This window comes from Paramormyrops kingsleyae, chromosome 1 (assembly GCF_048594095.1).
Source record: "Paramormyrops kingsleyae isolate MSU_618 chromosome 1, PKINGS_0.4, whole genome shotgun sequence".
In the NCBI taxonomy this organism is placed as follows: domain Eukaryota; kingdom Metazoa; phylum Chordata; class Actinopteri; order Osteoglossiformes; family Mormyridae; genus Paramormyrops; species Paramormyrops kingsleyae.
The window spans coordinates 67,813,560-67,830,101 of NC_132797.1; the positions used below are offsets into that span (position 1 = coordinate 67,813,560).

Here is a 16,542-nt window from a genome sequence, read left to right on the forward strand (position 1 = left end):
GTCACCGACACAATCAACTGAGTGTGGGGCAATGACACCTTATACTGTAATTCCCTGCACACATTTTCATCCTTGTCCTCACTCCTTTCCCTACAACTTCCTCCTACCATCTAAGGACATTCCATCCTGGTGAACGAATGACTTTTCATTACCCTTTAGCACGTGATGAACCAGAATTCCATTCAGGACACACTGCCAACGATGAGAAAACATATTTGTCTTTAGTAAGGGCATAATTATTTTCCAATATGTAATATCTTGAAGAAAACAGGGCTCCTTGTGGAATGAGCACCCTTGCAGATGTCCACAAAGCTGCAGAAAGAATTGCTATTTTCCAACCAACGAGGGTCTGCACAACACATTGCATCTCCTCTAGTGTCCCAGTAGCAGAAGGCCTCTCATAATTCCAGCTGCCAGGGAACTGGAAATTTAGCCATGTTGGAATACTGCAAAGTGGGCAGAATGCGGCTGTCGGGGCTGACGAAAGCCTACGCCTTCCAAGCCCCCGTGATCTTTGTGTGTGGGGCCAAAGAGGTACCTTATGCACAGGAAGCCAGCGATGATTACTGGTACCATGCTGGCCCACTGCCTCCGTTCCAAGGCTTGCAGATCAGCAATGAAAAGTCAGCTGTATCTTTTATGATTCTGAGGACTATAATAAATCTCTTGCTGGCAACTTATTAAAGAAAAAAAAAAAAGTCACGAGACATTAAGGGAAATGAACAAAGAGTCCAATCTAATAAAACCAAATTTAGGCGCGCTCAGTCCGAGCCGTCCGTCTGTGGAGCAGAGAGCACGGCAGTGCATCTTTTGAAATATTAATTTTTTTTGCTCTGGGTAGCTCATTGGGATCCTTACACAGCTGGAGGTTCGGGGTTGTTTAAAGTGGGCGAGCGAACTCCACCAAGGCAACCAAAGCTTTCTGTCAGAGAGCAAATTTATCTCGCCGCTTCACAAATTGCTCTTCATCGGATGGAGACTCTACAAACTAAACCCAAGTTGGGCCAATTATGTGCTTCTACTCGAAATTTCAGCGAGGAATCTAATGGCAAGGAGAATATGTGACAGACCAGCCTTAAAATAAAGCTTATTTATAGGGATATTCTTTGTATTGAACGTACAGTAAGATTTTTTTTTACATTATTTTCATTATGAGTCTCCTGAGGGCTCTGTTACTAAGTGTTTGTCCCATGTCTTGTTACCCTATGTTGAATTACCCAGCCTGCAGGAAACGTGCAATCAAGTATCTGACTATATTCAGTACTTGTACTAGCACAAATGAAAGTAAACCTTTTGAATCCTTAAGATCACCTCTCACCCAACCCACACTGAATATTTCACTGTACTTGTGTTACCCACTTGCACAACAACAAATAAAAATCCTTGGCCTGTAAAGAACTCCTTCAAGCAGTCAGAATAATTGAGTTACATTAGCCCTGGTTTGCTCAAATGAATCTATTGGATTTGTCTCAATCTGATGATTCGCCAGGTGCCGGTTTTGCCTACAAGTGCCAGAACGAACAGATTTTTGTCTTTAACTGTTGAAAAGAAAATGCACAGCAGGGAGAAAACGCTGTATCTTATCGCAGGGATTGCCTCTGGTAAAACGAGTTCAGATGCTTCACAGGAATCCTCTCAAACGCCTAACAAGACAGCTAATGTTCATCTGTGGTCACTGATCAGGCGCAGCCCAGATAAGTGATTCACCCTTGCTGGTTTTGGGGAGCAGTCTTTCGCTTTGTGTAATGCGCTGAAAAATGTATTTCCAAGTACTGCTCCGGTGACCAGGACCATGAAAAAAATGTCTCGGTCATGAAGACACTCTTAAAGAGCCATTTAGCAGCGGGTTTACTGTTTTCCTGCCAGAAGAATAAAGATACATCTGACCTGTAAAAATCCTTAATATACTGAGGGCTTGTCTACTGTCAAAGAGTGCCGCTTCTCAAAATGGGTTTTTCATCGCTTCTCGTCTGGTTCTCATTTGCACCTTCAGTAAATGCTGTACCTTCTAAATGCTTGTGCATCACACACTACGAGCTTCACTGGTGCCCATAACAGATGGTATTTACTCATTTCTATGTGTTTCCAAGTCATTCATTATAAATCATTCGGAAGGATGTTTCGGATATACAATACAGCTATATTAAGCAATATCTTGCTCTAAAGACCGATTTACTGTGCACAGATCCTTAAATATTTTTGCCCTTCACACGGAGGTCAGGAAAACGCAGACAGAGACATGGGGTGAGTGGTGGCCCCCATCAGAAATAGGGTCTCATGGCTGCTCTGAAAATGATATCATGGGGACCCCATAAATTTTTGCTGTTGAAAATACCATAAAAACACCACTTATTCAGTGGCTTGTCATGCTGTATATAGAAGCTCACATGTCATAATGTATGTATGCTGGGGTTAAACTGCAGAGTACAGTTCTGGTGGGAGGGGGCTTCTGTGATGACCTGGATATCCAATAAGAAATTCCCCTCGCTTTCTGAGGTCAGGGAAGGTGGGTGAATCATAAAGTTATAGGGAAAATGATTCAGATTTTTTTTTCCTCTTTTGCCCGGGAAGGCATCCCGACCTGCATCCTAATCTGCCCGCCCGCTTTTCCCGTAGCGCCAACGCGGCCCTTAAGCAATCAGCAGGCTCCAGCTGAGAGTCGCACAGCTAAGTTCAGCAGTAGCTATTTTTTCCCCGCGGCGTGCCAGGTCAGCGTGGCTCAGTGTGCTGCCCCGCCGGCCTCCCCCACGACAAAGGTGAAGTGCTGTGGGTCCCTGTATCTGCCCGGCCGCAGACCCGGCTGAGAGTACTCCGGCGCGCGTCACAAAGGCACATTTTCAAAGGCCACCTCGAGAAAATGCTGAGAGATTCACCACATCACCCCCTGCACCGCAGTCTGTGTCCCATACACCCTCATTCAAGTTAGCGCTGTTTAACATTTTCTTTTTATTGCTGAAATGCTTCATCTTTGTCTATTTCCAACAGCAACCGCTGACAGAAACTATTAATATAATATTCTAATTTCTTAAACTGGCACACACGTTTACAGATAATGTTACCATTTCTGAGAGCATCGTATTTTAATAGCTGGAGTTTACTGCCCTTACTGATTATGACTTTGTGTTGACTGCCATTGTTTTGTGGCGGCCTCCTGGCTCAGGGGTAATCCCTGTGGCCTCACATCTCCAGGGCAGTCAGTTTGATTCTTGTCACCCAGATCCATGCTGGTGGAGTCTGCATGGTCTCACCATGTTTGGGTGGGTTGCCCCAAGTACTGTGGTTCTGCACACAGCCCAGGAACGTGTGATTAGATTAAACTGGTGTTATTAAATTGCCCTCAATGTGGGTGTGTGCTGTCTGCTAGACTGATATCCCTCCCAAGGTGTCCTCTGTCTCATGCCCTCTGATTGACTGATATCCCTCCCAAGGTGTCCTCTGTCTCATGCCTTGAGACAGACTGATATTCCACCCCTAGGGTTCCTCTGTCTCATGCCCTCTGATAGACTGATATCCCTCCCAAGGTGTCCTCTGTCTCATGCCTTGAGACATACTGATATTCCACCCCTAGGGTTCCTCTGTCTCATGCCCTCTGATAGACTGATATCCCTCCCAAGAAGGACTGTACTTGTACACATTAAATTGTAAGGTACCATAGGAAAATACATAAAATTTGATAATGACAATGTCATTATAGGTATAGGTATTCCGATGCAACAAATGCCCAACGCGGAAACAATAAGGAAAAATAAATGACCAGAATTGTGTGGATAGCATCGAAATGTATCTTTCCTGTCAGTGCTTTCATATGTAGCTCGCTACCTTAAATATACAACCTGCCTTGTGTCTTACCGGTACAGTATATACATGTCCCTGAATCACACACCATAATAAATTGCAACACAACTGAAACATAATAAAACATAACAGAAACAACTCAACATAATCAAACTACAATGCCCGTATTATCCTAGAACGTCTGGAACTGAAGATATTATAAATAAAACATGGTCATCCCCCTGGAGAGCAGGTCTCCGCTGTGACATATGACTAATTTGGCAGGTAGGTCACCTCTGGGTTCCAGCAGGTTAGCAGTCTGACGTTCAAAGCAAACACATTCTGCATTTTTCCCGAAATACCAGAACGGGCCACAAAGGCTTCACCAATAACTACTTATTTGCATGTCCTCCTTTAAGGATTTACACAACCAGAAGCTGGGACACTTATGGCATTTAAATCAGCCCACAATTACTACTGTATATCCTGCGAATGAAGCTCATTAAGTAGAATAACTAACAGATTATTAGGCTGGAAATATTTTAGCTTGGTAAGCGCGCAAATTTGCAAGGTGAGAACCTGGAGCGCTTCCTTTCCAAGCAGAACAATCAGAAAGAGAGAGGTTGATGGGATGACCAGTCACATCTGTTCCATTTGCTATTCGCAGTGACTCACAAAAAATCTCAGCTGTTTGTTCTGAAGAGCAGCAGCTACCTCAGGACTGGGCTCCTAACCACTGCTATAGAAAATAGTCGGTATGGTGAGAAAACACCAAGTATTCACTTGTATAAATATTTCAGTATTTTATTTATAATTTGTACAACATGAGCGGCACATTACTTAAGGGGAAAAAAACCTGCAAGAAACACACTTTAGTGTAAGTAAACATAATTAATACTTAATGCTTATGCAGAGATAGTTAACCCTCTTAAAAGATGGCTATGTTAATACATTCTTATTTATAATGCAAAATATACCATAGGGGACTGGTCACCGTTTCACAAGACATTTTTTTAGAAGCCAAAATAAAGACACTTTAAACTTTTGAAAATCTTGCATTATGCCCATTAGCCTGATACTGGTTGTAGGAGCCATTTTCTGTATCTGTTGCTGGGTATATTATCTAGGTTTATGCATTATGTCTATTCCCAATTAATTGTTTAATCCCGATTTAATCGTTTTCAAACCACAAACATAAAAACTTTACATCAGACTGCATTTTGGAGATGTTACCAGGTCAAACCATAGTGGCCGCTTCAGTTTTTGACATGATTAGCCGCTACGCTGGATGCTGCATGAATGAAAACAGACGACGTTGCCATTTTTTGTTCCATTCTTGTAAGTGAGCTAAAAGCGAAGCCGTACACTCCCCCCGTGCAAGAAATGGTCACGTTCATGCAGTTACTCAAAAAAAGCAATAACTAAGACCAGCTCGCTATGCTGCTCTCAAAAACCAAACACCAAAGCTATATAAGGATCTGAGAGAGAAAAAAAACAGTCTAAGAAATAAACAGATGGAAAGGAATATTTTATAACTACACAGAACATCGTTCACCTATGTCTGTCACTTGGCTGGAGGTTGCAAGCAAAATATCTGAGGTTTCCGAACAAATGTCTAATCTTTGGTTTTATTTGAGCTCCTATTACTATTTTCCGAGGTAGATAATGATGACTGTCCTGAGAGTCCAGATATGATATACACAGAAGAAAGGTAAAGACCGGACACAGTATTAAATCTTATCTGGTGAGTACACAATGGTCGCATAAATCTTGCAGTCACTCCCACTCTCTGGCTGAATTTATCTTATCTTAAAATCATCTTCCGAAGTTGAGTCTGGCGATTAGAATGTACTTCCTGCATGAATATTCATTAATGATGAGAAAATCAACAAAGGATAAATTTTATACATGATTGGGACTATTGGACAGCAGCCAAGATCTGTAAATATCTGGCTTACTCCTAAGACTGGCCAGAGAGTACTGTAAGAGTACTGTAAGACGAGGTGATGGATGAAGATACTGATGAAGATACTGAAGAGCCACGAAAAAGGATAATGTAGATGCATGTATTACAGTTTCTTGAAGGGCGTCGTGCTTGGATTTAGCAAGGAGTGAACTGGAAGGCATGTGGTTCGAGATACACACTGTTCACCATCACTGAGGATGGTTCGGCGAAGGAAAGAACAAATGTAAATCAGGGAGGATGGCGCCCCCTGCTGAATGACCTTTGAGTGAATTAACGGGAAAGGCAGATGCCCAATGCCGGGGGGTGCCGGGGTAGCGGGAACAGCTGGAGGGCTGCGCTCGAGCGCACCTGAGGATCAATGGAGGATGAAGAGGCTCCTCCATAACAGCGAGCTGGGGGGGGGGGGGGAGGCCCGGCACCTCGATGGCATTTCCTGAGTCGGAAGCCACCTGCTGCTTCTCTGGGGATACAGCATGGGGGAGGGAGGGAAGCCGGATTGGTCGTTGGGGGGGGGGGGGGGGAGACTTCTGGCAGCCACTGGCATCGCTTAGGCAAGGACAATGACACTCCAACTGGCACCTGCACCGGCGTGATCCCATCCAGCGGGCAGCCTCTGTGCAATCCTGGCGGAATGGCATCATCTAAACGCCACGAGTCTCACATCCCCGGCCTCTCCCAGGTACCGGCCACATGCTGCCGGCCTGCACTAAGACAGACGGTTGGGAAACGAGCTGAGATGCAGTGTCATGCTGTATGGCATGATTACCCAGAATGCCCTGCTACAATATCTTTTGAGGTTTATCACCATAACCTAAACCAGGTTAAAGTTTAGGTGCCCATAAGGAAGAACAGGGAAGGCTATCAGGGGCCCAGATATTGGGGGATGGGGGGCATCAGTGTATGATTGTGGAAAACGGAAGCTTTGGTTTGGAAAGGGGGGGGGGCATTCGGTAGAGAAATGAAAGCTAACTAGCTGCCAGTGAGGAATAAGATTCCGATCTGTGATTAAAGCAGACCAGTTGGGAAACGCGAGGTGATGCGTTATGTTAAAACCACACCGTCCTGGTTGGTAGAGTCAGCCTTTAAACCCACGCAGGGTGTGGGGCCGGCTACTCAAACACAGGGGCCAAATTTCGCAGACTGTGCAAATTAAGTGTCGCAGCAGGAGGAGGAAGGGAAGCCAGGGAGTTACAAAACAACCAAGATAAAATTATGGGGCGGCAGGCAAATTGAAACCGAAGTAGATAAATGCAAAGCACTTCAGTGGGGAGGTCTAGAAGGAAGACACCATACTGGGGGAGTCACACATGGAAAACAGCTGCTGTTTATGTGGAGTTTGAGCACATGTATTGATGCCGACCTGCATGCCAACAAAAAAATGCATATATACATCTGTAAGTGCTTAGAATTTAAGCCAAAGAAAACCACGATGCGACATGCAACACAATTATACAGCTTACAAAGGTGACGGGAATGATCCACACATTTATCGTACCAACGTATCTTTGTACAACCTGACAGTGAGCCTGGAATCAATCCCAGGAAGCAGTGCCAGTCCACTACAGGGCTCAAACACCCACTAGTGGGTCAAACACCCACAACAGAGAATTTAGATACAACAGCTCAACTACGTGCATGTTTTTTGGACTGTGGGACAAAAGTGCCCAGAGGAAACCTACACAAACACAGGAAGGACTCCAAAAACACAGAGCAGGGGACGGATTCCAACCCACGACTTTGGAAATGTGTGGCTACGGCCCGCGCAAGACACAGAGACTGGAAAAGACTTTTATAGTCATACTATGGCACAGAAGAGGCACAAGGTCAACTCTTTTTAGTGTCAAGCAAAAGAGCATCCAAACATCCTGAACACTGAAGAGTATGGATGAGGTCAGTTAGAGACCATTTTAGAGGAGATCAAAGGAAATACTGGAATTACTTTACTTGAGGCTGTCATCTATAATGCATTATAGATACCTTCATAATGCATTATAATGGTTGGTATAAGAATTAATAAAGCATTACAGCATCTTCTATTGACAGTCATAAGGCATTATGGTGTTGATTATAATACTTCATAAGCTCCAACAAATCGTTCATCTATAATGCACAACAAATACCTTCATAATACATTATAATGACTGATATGAGAATTAATGATGCTTTGTACTGCATTATAAATTGTAAGATGCTACGGTAAAATACATACAACACGCTAATGGCAACATCAAAAAATCCAGGTATTCCAATGCAGCAAATGTCTAAACGAGAAACAATAAGGAACAATAAATGAGCAGTATTTTCTGAAAATCTTTAGGGCATTATAGATGAAAACTTCATAAAACATTCATAACAAATAATAAATATGGCTATAATGTGATATGCCTTTTTCAAAACATTTATAGCCATGTTTACAGTATAATGCTTTATGAATGCATTATAATGTGTTGTGAATGTGACCGTATATTCTTACAGACATGACGTTCATGGAAAGTGTTACTGAAAAACTTAATGTTACTAATGCTGGTTTCGGTTTTGGGTTGGGAAGCAAAAAGTTGAAACTCAACTGATATCCTTACAGATACTCAATTACTCGATTACATCTAGGAAAAAAGACTGCACTATATTTACCACAGTGGTACACTGCTCTGTACAGTTTTCTTATTTATTCTGTAATTACCTTTGTGTTTATTTTATTCCTGATTTTCCTTTAAGTACTCATTGTGTTTTTACTTACATTATGGTGGGTTTTATTTATTTCTACATACTCTGTTCTTCATTGTTTTCATTTCTGCTTATTTTATTCTTAGTTGTATTTCATTCTGTACTGCTGGACAAAGAAATATTGATGTTCTCAAAATGTCACGAACTACACGAATAATTTAAAAATATGGGCGTTAAGTGATCAAACGAATGGATTTATTGAAACTTCAATAAAAAGATTTTGATCAAATGTAAGTTATAGTCATTTTCATTTATTTATATAGCATACAATATGAACCAGTGACCTTCCAATTACAGACATTAACCCGCAATGCACACAAAGGCCAATAAGATGTGGCCCTGATTTTAATTCATACTCTTCTTTTGATTCTTGGATATTGGAGATTTAAGTGAGCAAACGTGACATGAACATCTCACATTAAAACCTGCCTGACCAGACCTCCCTTCATGTACCTGAAAGACCGCAGAGACTCCCAGGCGTCCAGCTGACCGAGGCAGATGGCTGGCGGGCAGGAGGAGCGGATTTAAGCACCGCTAGACTCCGGTCGGCTGCGGGGACAGCAAATAGCCATGTCGATGCGAGTCGTATGCAGCACCCTGCAAAGAAAACTCAGAAGGATAAGCATATCTACAGATGAACACAGTGAAGGGCAGTTAAGGTACGTCTCTAAAAAAAATCTGATCATGAACGCGACCATACTCTGTACAGCATGTAAATGTGACTCCTAATGCATTAATGAATCTACTGTACCGCAAACCACTGTTCAGCTATTTTCTCTAGAACTGGATCTGATGTAATGCATATTAAATGAAATGAATTGAACTTTTGCTTAGTTGCCGGTCTGTTGTGTGGAATTGTTTCCATTATATGGGTTTATAAATGGTTTCACATTGGCTGGTAAAAATGCAGGTATCGTGATATCGTGCCATCGTGTCCCCATGGCAGCTGAGGAATCCATAGCTTGACATTTGATTTGAAGTCATATGAAGCATCTTGGTAGAGTTATATAAACCACGTCACTTGCAAAATACATCCAGAAATAAGTTATTTTGGGATGCAATTTGGAATAAATAACTAAATCACATTCTGAGAATTGCTGCATAGGGATATTCTTGCCTGTTCATGTCTTAACACTGATTGTAATAAGTTACTGGATTTTCCCGGCGTTGTTCTGGAACCACTCAGAACATGGGACTGCAAAAACTATTTCTGGTCTGATTGGGAAATCAGGAAGCCGCCAATCAAGGACTGTGACCACATTCAATTGGGCAATATGTTTGTTGGGCTTAATGCGGTGGTACTCAACTATATATAGACCTAAACATCATGTTATTGACGGCTGAATAAAAACTAAGCAACTATATCAATGCTATGAAAAAGAAGATAGTATTTCACTATTATTGCTTGTAATAAACGTTATATCGACGCTCACCCGAATAAGCAGTTTGAAATAGGTGTGGATGGATGAGACTTAAATGTCTTACAGTGACAGCATCACTTAGAGGTGTTTGGTGTGAGCCCAAAATATCAAGCTGGAAATATTTCACCTGGTGTTTACTATATGGCGGGACACAGATGCTTTGAAGTCCCTTACAACCCTCAATGATAATAACAACAGTAACTGTGATTGCGCCAATGTGAATGGATGCTCTTCATTCCAGGTTGTAAATGAGTATCGCCTGGAAAACATCCTCCAGTGAAACAACCTTTTTTTATGACTCTGCGGTTCAAAACAAACCATTGTATAAAATCAAGGTAATCTCTAATTATCATTCACTGCAGATTCTTCAACGTGACACCAAACTGAATGTACGCCTCACACCGGCCAGTGACACTTTGTGTGGCGTTGATTCAGAATAATACCTCCGGCTTCCCCGTCTGTTTTACCAACAGCCATCATCATCACCCTTCTGGGCTTCATTCTGCGTTGAACAAATGTTATACCTAATAGACTGAAAATTGCATCAAAACCAGAAATAAGATGAAAGTAACTCTATAATCTTTTTCAATTCAATCTAAATTACAGGCAAAAGGGATGTTTTACAACAGAATGTATTATATTTAAGTGCAATAACTCACATATGATATGTAACTATAATAGTTTGATACTGCATTTACTGGTGGGACGAGGCCATTTTTAAAAGAAAATCCAAATTACAGATTCATTACACAGTTCGCTGCAGCATGTGGTGTACAATAAACTCAGAAAGCACAAACCAACTGGCAACACACATAACAACTAAGTCATTAAATCCCCTCCTTTCAGATCGTTCTCCTGCCAAAACAGACCTCTATCTTTCCATTTTTTTTATGTTCTGACCTGCCAACATTGTTCTACGACACGCTGAAGTAAATGTTTATATTGGAATGGTGTGCCCCTCATAATCTCCCATGCACTGCCCCCATAAATGCCTGAACACAAATTAGTATTAGGCATTATTAAGCAATAAACAGACTCACAACTGTCCCATCAATAAATAAGCCAGGTAGCTACAAAGGAATTAGAGTGGAACGACAAAATTATAAGCAATAGTTATATAAATGTAATGTGAACAGATCAACCCGATTACAGTGAGCAGATAACCTCAGAGGAATAGCCTTCAATGGGAGTTATCAGCTTCGCATTTTAATAGATTTCGAGTGTCATTTTGTTGAGACAAAAATGCCAAATTGCTTGTTAGACTTGTTTGTGGTGCCTGAAAAGCCTTAGTATTATTTTTTTTTATGTGATGTGTGGGTGCAGCTCTAATTACCAATCTAACCAAAGTGAATTAGCAATTACTCATATTTAACCAAAGTGAAGTAATAATTACTGAGTTTGCCATTGTACGAGAAATACTGAATATTCTCTTCACTAACTTCAAAACAACAATAAAGCACCTTATCCATCCAATTACGGAAGACAACAAGGTAAATTCTAAATATATTTATTCACGCTGCCTATAATCTACTTAACAAGAGGTTTTCACAGACCGAAAATACACTCTGTCTCACCTTACTCTGATTTTCAAGGCTTCTTCTTTTACACCAATTTGCGAAGAACAAGATCTCAATTAAAAGCTTTAGATTTCAGAGGAACACAATACAGAAGAGGAAGCCTCCGTACAAATTGTTCTGAAATATCCACCTGATGATTATTCTCACTGCATGTGTGAGGCGCTTTGTGTTCAAGTAATACCAGGATCACAGGGAGTTTTCTAAGTCGCCGATCTTATCCTGCTTCCTGGTCTGCTCTTTCTCAAACTTCAGAATAAAGACTGCAAGCACTCCGCTCGGGCTATTGTTTCATAACTCATCAATATCTTCCACTTCTTAATAGCACTGCATAACTTCTCTACTTGCTATGTGGTAATAAATGTCATGGAATACAGTATGTTCCTGTTTGAAAAATTCTAATTACCTCATAACGGGTTTATTTACAAATGACCACAAGTAAGTTTGAAAGAAAAAGGTTTTGCACACTTTATTATATAACATCCACGCTTCTGATGCAATGCAGTCAAATCTCAAGATATTGCCAAAGAACTGTCAGTCTGAAGATGAAAAAGATGAAGAAATGTGTCTTGCTGGTTCTGCAATGCTCCTGTCACACACGTACACAAAGAAAATCCTTAAATGTTATCAAAAACATACATGTGTCTGCAGTTTTTTTAGTACTGTCATCTGTCAAACACTGTTTGTTTTATAAAGCAATTTGTAGGTAGGATCTGGAGAGGCGTCAGCCTGTGCTGTTATAGATAAATTCATATACCGATGGAGACCTAAGATTAGAGATGTTTCTGAATGCCGGCAGTAATGAGTAGTGCTGTGCGTAACAGTCCACATCTCTTCCAAACCCCCAGAAAGCAGCACAAGATTTATCTAAGCAACTCCATGCGTCCATCGGCTTGACTTGATAGCCGGATGGTACCACAGAGGGTTAGTCAGATATCAAGCTATCTGGGAACTGAGTAGCTGCAAAGCTGCAACTGCCAATTCTGCAGCAATGTGCCCCAAAATCCAAATGCTGTGGATGAGGGACATATCTGCACGCTGCACGAGGCATGCAAATCCTACTACTCGCAGGCTGTTATTCTTCATGCGGGAATTAACACGGTCGCCCAGACCAGCAGAAAATAAGTTGAAATGAAAACATCTCTATCAGTTCCTTTATCCCTGCTCAATGAAACTGCAATACCGCTGTCTCCATTGTGATCCGTGTCCAATTAAGCAGTGCTACGTCATAGTGCAATCTCTGCAACCACCAAAACCCCATTTTAATTCCTACAGACTCGAAGCAGGCCACTGGCTCTGTAAACATAATTACTGTTTTTGAGTCTTCTGTTAAAAAGTAAATAAAGATTGAGTTCATTCAGCGGGAAGATCTGTGAGGTCAACTGACTGGGAGTTCATGACCTTGTCTGCAAGAGAATTGTGGAGGGAATAGAGAGAGTGACTTATAAAGTTAACTGTTGTTTTGGGAGCAGGAGCAATCTGTGAATTTTATACTCACAGTGAGAACCAATCATAATAATTCTGGCTGGGGAATGGCAGTAGAGCTTTAGTGAAGAACAGATCCTTAAAGGAGTCCATAAAACGACTGCATATAAACAATAGAAGACTGAAAGACAACCCGAGTCACTGAGTCCGTCTTAAATTTTCATTCTCACCTAAAGGAAAAGAACAAAGTCGGGCACAGTTCTGAGGTGAGATGTGACATCAGTCACATAGGTTGGAGACAGACAATGTTTTCCAGGTGCAAGTGAGAAATAATTGGGAAAAACTGAAAAACAAAAAAAATTGGATGATTTTGAGAAAAGTGGCTGACAATGTCTCCAAAAACACAAAAGAACGGGAAATTGTTAGTGGAGAGCAGACGAAGACGACTTGCTCCTATGTTACAACACTTCCTCGGTGGCTTTTGAAAGCTATGCTAGGCTACAGCCATGACCAGGGATTGACATAACTGGTACGCAAGTACGCATTCACCTTTAAAAGCGATACGTGCGGCAATCGATTGTTGTAGGATTGACTTGGTAAAGGGGCTGTCGGGTTTGGAGAGTGACAGTGCCATAAAATTGAAGAGAGGATTATTTACCGTTCACACGGTGTACACCATGATTTACGATGTGCATTACTAGCATTTATTTAACTGTGCGTCAATTTCCGCTAGCATGTATGTGAGAATTGCCATCTTATGCAAGCTTCAAATGCTATGTAATCTGTAAATTTCCATTACGAGTCCATTTCAATCAACTATTTTTTTAAGTATGAGTTTTGGAGTTATCAGGAATGTATTAATACATAGCGATGTGCAACTAATAATTAGTAAACATGTGGGGTGGCATGGTGGTGCAGTCGTTAGCACTGTCGCTTCACACCTCTGGGACCTGGGGTCGAGTCTCCACCACGGTTCCATGGTGTGTATATGTCCTCCCTGTGGCATTGTGGGGTTTCTTCTAGGTACACCAGTCCCTGCCCCCCCACACCCCATCCTAGGTCGTTCCTTGCATTGTGCCCATAGTCTCCAGTATTAGCTTCAGACCCCCTGCAATCCTAAACTGGATAAGTATTTCCAGCATATGAATGAATGGATAGGTGTGCCGCTTTTTCCTTCTGACAATCCATGCAAATCAACACATCACTGGTATCAATGTGCATTTCAACCAATCAGATTGTGGTAACGCAACCAGCTCGGTTTGGTTACACTTTCGGCCCCCTAGTAAGCAGGGCCATGTCAGCACGGGTACAGGGCACATGCTTTGCAATGGAAAACCGTCAGTTTGCAGTACGGGTCTGGTACAGGTTGGTTCCAGGTGGCAGTGGAAACGTGCCATAAGAATGAGAATCAGGATGAAATAGACCAGGGGATATTACAGAAATTATGCACCAGAGTTCATCCTACAACCTTTTCAAACTGGAGGTTACTTGTATAGCTTGCACCACCTGCTTGTGAATTTTGCACATCTGTTATGCCATTTCCCAAACAGTTGATGCTAATGATCATCACTAGCTCTACTGGGGGCAATAGGGGGATTCATTGTAACCAGAATATTGGGCAGAACTGGAAGCATTCAACAAGGATATATTGGCTCGAAACAGCTGCCCGCCAAACAGGAGTTCGGGGGATGTAAAAGAAGCCTGGGCTGCAGTCCCAAATGAGAGAATTACTGCCTTTATTTCAAGGAAGCAGCAGCTATCACCTCTAATAAATTAAGGTGTTCAACAGAGAAGTGTGGAGGTGTCACAGACGAAGACTGGACCTGGCAGCAGATGTCTTTTCCATTTCTTACGCACGGAGCCATTCACTGGGGTCATGAACCGCGCTATTTACAGGAAAGACATTAGGCATCTAAAATACTGAACCTACCCCCTACACTTTCCCGGCAATTTATGAACATGCTCTGTCTTCTTCTGTTAAATACATAACGCCTCCCCCCACCAATTTTCCAAATTCCATCTGACTTGCCAGTCTATCCATGCATGAATCGCAGAAATGGCTGGTTCTACAGTAACGGCAATAGAATTACCTCAGCTGCAGAATTGCCCAAGTATATACGCACAGGAAAAGAGCAAAATCATATATGCCAGTATACACTGTTCTAGAACAGGTGCAGCTAATGCAAAAGCCTCAGAATGGGAATGAGGTTGCGTTGTAGTTTCTAATTTTGTTTTTGTTTTAAAAATGTGATAAGTAATGCAAACAAATGATTGACTGTTGAGTGAATTCAACAAAATCAAGCTATACTTGGGTCCTGTGGAGCTCATTATGTAGTCATATTTGAACATCATATGCACCATCCATGATTATTTATTCTGTGTTTCATAGCAGTAACAGGTAATGCATGATCATACATACACTGCATGCATCTATTGATCTTATGAATTGGTTATATTACCTGGAAATCCCAGTTTCCTGATGAATGACCAGCACGCCCTTTTTCTGCAAGTCCATATTTTCTAATTTTATTTCTGCTTTTTGTTCTCATTACTGTTGCTAATACTCCTGCTCTTAGCTGACACTTCGGCTACGGCATATTAATTTTATTTACTCCTACGTCTTACATGGTATCCCAGATTATTTCTCAATGACAGGATGAGCTACCTTGCTTTTAATTAAGGCTGCTTGGTTCGTCAGGGCACCACGTTCCCCGCGTAAAAAAAAAAAAAAGCTTAAAGAAGAAAGTGTCGCTTTAATTGGTTGTAAAAGTTTTAAACTGAATTAAACTTCGGAATGGCTTAACCCCCTCCAGGGGGATTAATTTAACATGTCACCATGTCACTAACTGAAAGTGGGGCTCAATTTGTCGTCACTCGCATGGAACCAGAGTCTAGTTAATTGTTGTCATTGCTGCAGGAAAACGTTAAGATAGCTAGTTATGAAGCTCTATCAACTAGGTTAGCAAAAAGAAAAAAGAAAAAAACCAGCTTATCAGGACAACAATGAATGAATGAATGAATGAATGAATGCCTTTATTGTCATTGGGCACAACGAAAATTGGAATACTATCCTTGTCAGTGCAAGAAAGAAAAGACAGAAAGGATACGAAATACAGAAAAAAAATTACATGAGTCGAATAGAAAATGAACAGAATATAAACAGAATTGTCATGCCCTGCTGGTCTGACCCTCCCGTTTTGCCTGTTCAATGGTCCTGCTTGTCGTCCCTTCGATTAAACCCCATAAAAGTCCTGCCTTTACTTCCTCGGTCCGTGCCCTGATATACCATGACAGAATAAACAAAAAATGTATTAAAAAGTAAATAGAATATTAAATAAATCAATAAAAAAGGGGTAGTTATACAAATCAGGGGAATATACTAAAGGTGTATTCGCAGGGGGTTTGGATGGGCACAGATACCCTGGCAGATTCAGGGGGGCACAGATACCCTGGCAGATTCAGGGGGGCACAGATACCCTGGCAGATTCAGGGGGGCACAGATACCCTGGCAGATTCAGGGGTCCAGCACATCAATAGGTAATTTTATATATAAAACTGGGCAGGGGGGCCCAAGGTGACATTTTGTCAGGAGGCCCCGAATTTCTACATGCAAACCTGCATATTCATACTGTAACAATTTGCACATAATGATCCCCCT

General features: G+C 41.7%; 1 protein-coding gene across 2 annotated transcripts in view; it reads right to left on the bottom strand.

Annotated features, from left to right (window-relative positions):
• LOC111842431 (beta-1,3-galactosyltransferase 1) overlaps positions 1-16,542 on the bottom strand; it is a 101,228-nt gene that overhangs the window by 61,204 nt on the left and 23,482 nt on the right. For both annotated transcript variants that reach the window (XM_023809069.2, XM_023809136.2), the window contains exon 2: positions 8,918-9,061. The gene's annotated coding sequence lies outside the window, so the exon portion shown is untranslated. The remainder of the gene's footprint in view (positions 1-8,917; positions 9,062-16,542) is intronic.